This window comes from Amblyomma americanum, chromosome 3 (assembly GCF_052857255.1).
Source record: "Amblyomma americanum isolate KBUSLIRL-KWMA chromosome 3, ASM5285725v1, whole genome shotgun sequence".
NCBI classification, from domain to species: Eukaryota; Metazoa; Arthropoda; class Arachnida; order Ixodida; family Ixodidae; genus Amblyomma; species Amblyomma americanum.
The window spans coordinates 99,972,497-99,982,113 of NC_135499.1; the positions used below are offsets into that span (position 1 = coordinate 99,972,497).

At 50.4% G+C, this 9,617-nt stretch overlaps 1 pseudogene; it reads right to left on the reverse strand.

Annotated features, from left to right (window-relative positions):
- Positions 1 to 806: 806 nt before the first annotated feature.
- On the reverse strand, positions 807 to 4,737 carry LOC144126360 (uncharacterized; annotated as a pseudogene).
- Between the last annotated feature and the right edge of the window lie 4,880 nt (positions 4,738 to 9,617).

The window sequence follows — 9,617 nt, forward strand, 5'->3', positions numbered from 1 at the left end:
TTCATTACATCCCAGCAGCTTCTAGCCCATCCCCAAGAATTCCTCCAACGCCTGCTGGACTGCGTTAAAGACCTCCGGCCTACTCCCCCACGTCCGTCCTGCCACCATACTATTTTCGTACACCCCGACCTGGCCACTTCGACCCACGTTTTTGTGCGCCGCGACGCTGTCCGAGCTCCACTCACTCCGGCTTACGACGGACCTTTCCGCGTTCTCCGCCGCACCCCGAAAACCGCCACCATCCTCCAAAACGGCCGCGAAAAGACCGTCAGTCTAGACCGCCTTAAACCGGCTTACATGGAGACCGCCCTGGAACGACTCCCAGCGCCGCCTTACCTAGTGCCCGACTGCCATCGCCGGCCCTACGTCCGTTTCGACTTCCAGTCCAGGCGGGGGCCCTGTAGCACCCTCTCTTGGGCGGCGCCGACAACCCGGCTAGCGCGCGCCACCCTGCGAAGAGAATAAAGACGGCACCTGGTCGTGGCTCGTGCGGCCACGGATGGCAGTTCTGTTCTGGCGTCGGCTCGTAGCAGTGGTCTCGTTTCCTTCGCTCCTGAGGCGTTAAGCCTACAGTACTGTTACATCGTTACGACACACGTGGCGTGTCTTACTGTATAAGACAGTACGCCGTTCGAAGGTTGCAACATGAATCTTTATTTCTTCCGGCTCGGAGCGCAATATATACGAAACAGAGAGGGGGAAAGGGGAGAACAAGGGAAGGATATCAAACGATAAACGCACGTGCCGTCAGCGCTGGCAAGGCAGTCTGATTGCGGCTGACGTCACTTTACAACATCTCTTCTTCCTTAATAGTGAAGTCGCTGTACCGGTTTTCTTTGACGTGTAGAGCGCCGCAAGACTTGGGGTGATCTGACGGGTTCAGCGTTGCTCCCTGCGAGTTCCGGCTGAAGTTCATGCTCAGGTTCTGTTATGCCCCCTTGTTCGGCTGGCGTTCTCGGCAACAGTGGGTAGTCGCTAGGAGTACCTGTTATCGAGTCTCGTTTTGCCGCTTCTTGGTCTTTACCAAACGGTGGCGTCGCATCTTCCCGGTCCCACACCTGGTCAACATGTCGTCTTACTGATCCGGCTGGTGTTCGAATGCTCACCATCCGAGAGCCTGTTGTAGACTCTACAATTCCTGGAGTCCATTTCTCACCCCTTCCGAAGTTGCGGGCGTACACGGTAGCTTCAGGCAATGGCAGTGACTACTCGTCTGCTTCGTTCGCTGGCCCTGCGTGTACAGGAGGGAAACGTGTATCTAAACGGGATCGAATTTTATATCCGAAGAGCAGCTCTGACGGCGATTTTCCAGAGCGGTTAGGTGTCCTTCTGTAATTGAAAAGGAGCTTGTTTATATTATCTTCCAGCCGCCCCTCACCAATCTTCTTGAGGCCGTCCTTAATTGTCCTGACAGCACTTTCTGCTAGGCCGTTCGATTGAGGGTGATATACAGCTGTGCGCATATGCGTTATCTTGTTCCTCTTGACAAAAGTAGCGAACTCGTCAGCGGTAAACTGCGTTCCATTATCGGATACGATGGTTCGTGGCACGCCAAATCTGCAGAAGGTACCGCGCAGGCAGTTGATTGTGCATGAAGCGTTTGCTTGTCGGAGTGGCACAGCTTCAATCCACTTACTGTATGCGTCCACGACCACGAGTATCATGTTCCCTGCAATAGGTCCCGCAAAATCGATATGTACCCTTGCCCATTTTTCAACAGTATCGGGCCAGCCTTTTGGCGTTGCTGTAGCTGGCATGGGCAGGTTTTGGACACAACTCTGACATGACGCTGTCACTGCCTATATTTCGCGATCTAACCCTGGCCACCAGAATGACGATCTAGCAACCGCCTTCATAGCGGACGATCCCTGGTGCGTCTCATGCAAAAGGTATAAGATGCGACGTCGCGCCTCCATCGGAACAACTACTCGCCGGCCCCAGTATAACAACCCGTGGGCCAAAGAAAGCTCCAATTTCTTGTCAAAAAAAGGTGCAACACTCGTGTTCAAGCCTTTCGCGCAGGGCGGCCAACCGTTCTTGGTGAATCGCATAACTTGATTCAGAGCAGGGTCGCCCGCAGTCAACTGCCTTAGCTCCTCAACTGACACAGTTCCCTCATCGAACACACTCAAGGCCAACAGATAGTCTGGTGGGTCCGCTTCTGGTGGCTTCGGCTCAGACGTCCGTTGTGGCAGTCTACTAAGGGCGTCAGCGTTGAGGAGTTGTTTACCAGGAGAGTATTGAAGCTGATAGCGGAATCCACCTAAGTACAGCGCCCAGCGCTGTATTCTGGCGGCTGCCAATGCTGGAGTTGGTCGATCCGCCTTCAGCAGGCCCACGAGCGGCTGGTGGTCGGTGACCAATACAAATTCTCGGCCTACGAGATAATCACGGAATTTGGACACTCCAAACACAAGAGCAAGGACTTCCCTCTCAAGCTGGGAATAATTTTTCTCAGCCCTTGTTAGCGTCCTAGAACGGAAAACGACAGGTTTGTTTACCTTTCCGAATGTATGGAAAAGCACGGCACCTATTCTGTCCTGTGAAGTGTCACACTCTAGCTTGAGGGGTCTCTCGGGATCATAGTGAGCCAGCACAGCCGCTTCCCGAAGGCATTTTTTTGCTGCACAAAAAGCTGCTTCTTGCGCATGTCCCCAGAACCAACGTGTGCTGTTCTCCAATAACTTGTACAGCGGTGCAAGTACGGAAGACATGTTGGGCACGAACTTCGAATAAAATGTAATCATGCCCTGAAACGACCTCAACTGCTGAACATTTTGTGGGTTGGGGGCTTGCGCGATTGCTTCAACATGCTTCTCTATCGGATGCAGACCTTCACGATCAAGTTTATGACCCAGATACGTCACTGCCTCTTGGCGAAAGCTGCATTTCTCAAGTCTGAGCTTCACTCCATGCTCACAAAAACGCTGCAGTACTTGTCGTAATCTGTCGGTGCTACCAAGTTTTTCTGATACCAAAACGTCGTCACGGTAAGCCTGAACACCTGTCAGGCCCTGCAGAACTGTTTCTATTTTCCGCTGGAAGATGGCAGGCGCGGAAGCTATGCCGAACGGCAGTCGGTTGTAGCAAAACAACCCACGGTGTGTATTGATTACGCACATCTTCCTTGAGTCCTCATCGAGGGGGACTTGGTTATACGCGTCTCTTAAATCCAGCGTGCTGAAGCAGTCCCCACCGTTCAGGCATGCGAAGATGTCATCAATAGCTGGCAACGGGTACTGCTCCAGTTCACAGACGGGATTCAAGGTCACCTTAAAATCAACGCAGATTCTAACCTCGCCGTTCTTCTTCATTACAGGCACAATGGGAGTAGCCCATTCGGCGTGCGTTACAGGTGACAGTACTCCAAGCGTTACGAGCCTATCAATCTCTTTCGAAACTTTGTCGCGTAAAGCAAATGGAAGGAAACGGGCCTTACAAAATTTCGGCATGGCGCCTTCCTTGAGCTTCAGATGAACAGGGTGTCCGTCAATTAGGCTCAGCTCGGGGCTGAAGACGTCTTTGAACTCTGACAGGACGGCATGCATGGCGGAGGTATGGCTGCTTCCTGGACCAGAGTTTTGTTGCACTGATACGTTCAACACCGAGGTTCCTGCGTCATTGAACTTGGAAATCAACTCCCGTCCACAAAGGCTCGGACCTGAACAGTTCAGGACCATCAAGGAACTCTTGACCGCCTTGTCGTTGTAGGACACTGACATACCCAGTTTCCCTAATACTGGAAGTTGTCCAAGATAACAGGACAGTTTAATGAATGCGGGTTCTAATTGCGGCCAATGTTCACGGTTTTTCTCAAAAATTTCTTTGGACACAACAGACGGGTGAGCCGGTGTCCACAATCATAGGTGCGTCAATGCCACACCATGTGAAAGTACGAAGAATAGGTGGTGGTAGCCGACCATTGAAGGGTGCGGTTAGTGTACAAATGTGCGCATCGTCTCCATTTTCCTCAGAAACATCCGCTGTTACTGCAAACGCTTCTCCTTGCCTGCATTGTGAACGTGCCTTTGGGCGTCCTTTCCGCACGTCGCTTTGGCACATCTTCGCCATATGGCCGTATACACCACAGCGGTAACACCTCGCTTTCGCCCAGTCGCAGGCGTTTCTGTTGTGTTTCTTACTTCCGCAACGCCCACATACTGACACCAGTTCATCAGCTTGTCGTGCATTGACCTTGAGTACGGGTTCATTGTCAGAAGACATCTTCTTTGTATCGTTTTCCGCTGCTTCTGCTGATATGGCAATTGTTTCAGCCTCCTTCAACGTCAAATCTGTTTTCGCTAATAGCTGCTTCTGAATAGCGCTTGACCTCACGCCACAGACGATTCTGTCGCGAAGCATCCGGTCTAGCATGTCACCGAAATTACAGCCATCCGCAATCCGGCGAACTTCAACGATGAACTGTTGAATGGGCTCACCTTCCAACTGGCAGCGATTGAAGAACCGATAGCTCTCCGTTATCTCATGACGCTTGGGGTCCAAGTAGGCATCCAAAACTTTGACTGCTTCCTCGTACGTCAGCGAGTTTGGCTTCCTCGGTGCAACCTGTCCTGAGAGCACTTGCACGGTTCGCGTACTCAATGCTGCTACCAGCAACGCCCTCTTCTTTCCCGAGTCGCTGATGCCAGTTGCCTCAAAATTTGCTGCTACCTTCGTGATGTAGGCCTTCCAGTTGTCGGACTGGTCATCGTATTCCTGTAGTTGATGATGAGCCATGGTCGGTATTTCCGCGGCCGCTGTTTCCTGCTTAACTGCCTGGCTTACATCATTTTTCACCTCAAGGGTTCTTTCTGGCCTCGTCGCCACTGTTACATCGTTACGACACACGTGGCGTGTCTTACTGTATACGACAGTACGCCGTTCGAAGGTTGCAACATGAATATTTATTGCTTCCGGCTCGGAGCGCAATATATACGAAACAGAGAGGGGGAAAGGGGAAAGGGGAGAACAAGGGAAGGATATCAAACGATAAACGCACGTGCCGTCAGCGCTTGCAAGGCAGTCTGATTGCGGCTGACGTCACTTTACAGCAAGTACCTTCCGGTGTCACTCGCCTCCCCTGGGCCTATTGATTAACTTGACAGCAATGGCCTATTGGCGCCTGAATGTCCTATTGCTTTCATTATGCCTATAAGATCCGAGTTTCTGAAGCGGCAATAATGTCTATTTCTTCCTTTTCCGCAGGAGACTCCGATGGGCATACCAGCTCCGGAAAAGGTTAACAAGCACACTGATCAGCGATCCTTAGCAGCGCACTGTGGAAGTAGGCCAAAGGCTTGTCGACAATTTCGATGCAAGCAACTTATACCCCTCTAACACTAGCATTGAGGGGCACCATCAATAAATAAAAAGTGGATGTGGCTTAACTGCACGCAGACACCTCGGCATTCTTCCCTATGGTGCCTGCGCTCGCACGCTCCGGCGCGCCAGCTCGCTCTTCCTCGGTTTCTGACGCCAGCTTTGCGCGGACGTAGTCAGGCGGCGACCCAGCAGCGGAGAGCGCATGAACCACGCCCGGCGGCGGCGCAGAAATAAAAGTCAAACTGCAGCCCACGGCGAAATCGGCGCTGCTATGCCTGTAAAGCTTTGGCTTTAAAAAATTCAGGGGGACACTTTGTTGACCTAAAGTGCGGTGAGGTGAAAGCCTTTTGCGCGGTGTTGCTGCTTGTGTCACTGATGTGGGGTTAAGATGTTAATTAAGTACACAATTGTTCGTGAATTCTTAATGCTGGAGACACTGGAAGGCGTTTGGGAGGCTTTCGTCTAATTGGACGCCTTTCCGAGAAACACTCTCCAGCGTCCTAGACAAGAACTACATATGCGTTGGCAAGAAGTAGCATAGTCATTAGCACGCACGGCTACGGAACGGAGCGATGGTGGTTCGAATCCCATCGTGTACAATTATTTTTTCTTATCGGGTGGAAGAGCATATCTAACGGACGGACGGACGGATGCGAGCGTGAGCCGTTAAAGGCTTTCGGCTTCAAAACATGCCCTATGCACCTTGGGTTCTGTGACTGCTTCCGTCATGTATGTCATAACGGGCCCCTCTTTTTCCTTCCCTTGTCTGCTGAAGAGCCAGCGAAGGCCTCGATTCCTGTATTCGATGTGACGCGCTTTTTGGTCTCTTGGATAGAAATGGTCCACACATAATTGTCCAAAGACGCGGTCTCTACGCACGACGTCGTTATCTTGAACCGGAAAAGGTATGCGTGCGACGCGACCTTAGCGGCGGCAAAGACTGTTCGGGTTCGGCGGTTCGGGTTCGGCTCCCGGCGTCGAGCCCCTGCGACCCCCGGTTCCCGGCGCCGAAGTTTGCGGCTTTGTAACAGATGTCACTTTTTCGCAAGCGCTACAAGAACACGGACAACGAAGGAACAGACAGGACGAGCGCTTCTTTGTCTGTTCACTCAGTGAAAAATGCCATGCGTATGGCGACGTGCATCGCCATCTATTTGCGGCTAGCTGCGGTAGATCTGCTAGTCACCCAGTTTTCCTTTGCAAACATATTCAGCCGCAGTAGGAGCGGACTTACGAAAGCCAGCTACCTGCAAATTGAGTTTGGGCCCTCCGGGAACGGGAGTTTTGGTTACGACTTATTAGGCCACACACTGCACATTTACTGAATGGAAAGAAATAATTATGAAATTGTCGGAAAATTGTAGTTCTAATTTACCACTGTTCTTCGCTTGCCTGGCTATGCTTTTGCATTGTGAACGACTAAAACTTAAAGCGACACTTTTTAAAACTTACAGTTGCACTTCACACGGCTCCACGATTCCAGGAAGGCAGCCACTTCGCAGAACGGAGAATGTAGCATTGCTATAAAGCAAAGCATTGCTATAAACTGCTCTCAGTTTTATCTCAGAAAAAAAACATGATTAAGCCTTCTATCAGAGCACTATTTAAACGAGTTCTGTTACCATTTCACAAGCGGTAAAAATTTCTTATTCCTCCACGAAAGCGAAAACTATAACAAAAAAAGTGCGTGTCACTGATGCTCATGGAGTTGTCATTGGTTGAATGTGTTTCGTGAATTCATAGCTGAGTTACTTTGAATTGCATCGACAGCAGCGCTAGCTTCGATTTGACGTGTGTCACTGCTGTCGTTGAGTTTATGACTGCCAGCTTATGCCAGTTTATGATATCTGATCAGGAGCACCGACCGAAAATCGAGTTCCGCGCGCGAGACAGCCCGCCGACGATTAAGGTCGGGGTTTTACTGTTTTAAGGCGTGTCAGTTCTGGTTCAGAGCGATACGGCACGGCGTTGTGCTTTTTGAGAGCAACTATTTAGCTGCCACGAACCTCGCTGTCAGAGATTCGGATATCCACGTAAAAGTAATTCAAATAAAGTGGAAGAGAATTGCCACCGCACACCGCTTTATTTACAGACTGCAACGCCAGCGTGGGAATGCGGCAGCGGCACACGGCGCCGCGCCGAGCAGTACGTCCGGCCGCTGATTTGAGTAATCTGAATGCGCCGAACAGGCTCTACATACGTCAATCTGCGAGTCGCGATAGATCGCATCCTAGGTTTCGTCTGCTAGCGCGGCGGCCAAGCCGAACAGTCTCCACCTCCGTGAAGACTGAATTTGTGTAGAACTCTTCGGCTACATTGACTACCTTATCCATATTGCGAATGACACTGCTTTCCTTGTCACTTAATGCATACATCTGGTTTTGGCCAATCCGTAGCTTCCTCTTCACCGCTTTCAGGCTACCTCCGTTCTTTAGAGCATGCTCGACTCTTTCCATATTGAACTTCCTTATGTTGGCTGCATAGCGCTTATTTATTAAATTCGATAGTTCTGCTAGTACTATCCTGTCTGTAGGGCTAGACGCCCTCATGCTTTGGCGTTCCTTAATTAGGACTTTCGTATCGTGAGATAGCTTGCCAGTATCCTGTAGAGCCGCCCTACCGCCTACTTCAACAGCGCTCTCTGTAATGATAGCTGTCAGATTATCGTTCATTGCATGGTCATTAAGGTCGTCTTCCTCAGTTACGGCTGAATATCTGTTCTGCATCGATATCCCGAATTCCCTATTTTCCCTCTTTTTTCTATCTTGTTAATGAACTTCCCCTTTGATGGCTTCTTCCCTTCCCTCTTTAAGTGTAAGCTAATTCGAGACCTTGCCATTCCGTGGTCGCTACAGCGCACCTTTGCGAGGATGGCCACGTCTTGAACGATGCCAGGATGAGCGCATAGTAGAAGTCAATTTCATTTTTTGTCTCACCATTGGGCCTCTTCCAGGTCCACATCCTGTGCTCTCGTTTCCAGTAGAAGGTATTCGGGAACCGTAAGTTATTTCTCTCTGCGAACTCTACTAATAACTCCCTCCTTCTATCCCTGGAGCCTATGCTGTAACAGCCTACCGCCTGGTCGCCAGCCTGCATTGAAGTCACCCATCAGTAAAGAGTACTGTGATTTAGCTTTGTTTATTCCCAATTACACGTCTTCATAGAAACTTTCAATGCTCTGGGCATCATGGCTGGATGTATGCGCGTAGGCCTGCGCTCCCTTCAGCGTTTACCTCCTATTGAGCCTAATTACGATAGCTACCACTCTTTCGTTAATACTATAGAGCTCCTCTACATTGCCAGCTATATCCAGATTAATCAGGAACCCCACAGCTACTTCTATCCGCTATCCCGCGATAGCACAGTATGTGCCCGTCCTTTGTACTGTATACGCCTCACCTGCCCTCCCAATTTAACTGAGCCCTATGACATCCCATTTATTACAGGCTAGCTCATCGAACCACACTGCTAGGCTAGCCTCACTGGATAAGGTTCTAGCGTTGAACAATGCCAGCTTCAGATTCCAATGGCGGCCTGTCCGTAGCCAAAGATTCTTAGCACCCTCCGCTGCGTTACAGGTCTGGCCGCCGCCTTGGCCAGCTGCTCCGCAGCCGCTGGGGACTGAGCGCCGAGGATTAATTGGTTCGATCTGGTGAGGGAGTACGTTGTCGGTTCTCGTCACCGAGCTCAGGCCGCACCCCAGGTCTGGTTGTGCCATTCCATCGACACGCGGAGTTGTTTTTTTTTAAACCCCGTGGAGAATTGCGCGGCACCGGGATTCGAGCCCTGGTCCTCTTGCTCGCGAGGCGGATGCTCTGCTTCTATGCCATCGCTGCCCAACGAAACAAAAATATCACTGTTCTATATTAATTATCTAGCCTGCTATTTGGACGTCCTTGCTCTATTGTGATGCTCGCAATGGTATGCCGAAAAAAGCGCTCTTCAGATTTAAAGAGCTTGCTTTTAAAATTGAGTTAAATATTACTTTAAACACATTGAATATAGACCCCCTACTTTCAAGAGCAGTGCTAATCATTGCTTCTTGCTAATACAATGTAAAATTAAGATTTTTGCCTTTGCTGATGACGTCACCCTCTTTTGCTTGGATGTAAAGATTATGATAAACAATTCACGGTGGCACATTTCTGACCTTAATTGCGGTGACGCGAACGCCTTTAACGCGGTGTTGCTGCTTGTGTCACTCATGTGCGGTTAAGATGGTAATCATGGACACGATTGTTTGAGAATCTTCAATACTGGAAAAACTGGAGGGCGTTTGGGAGGCATCCATCTGA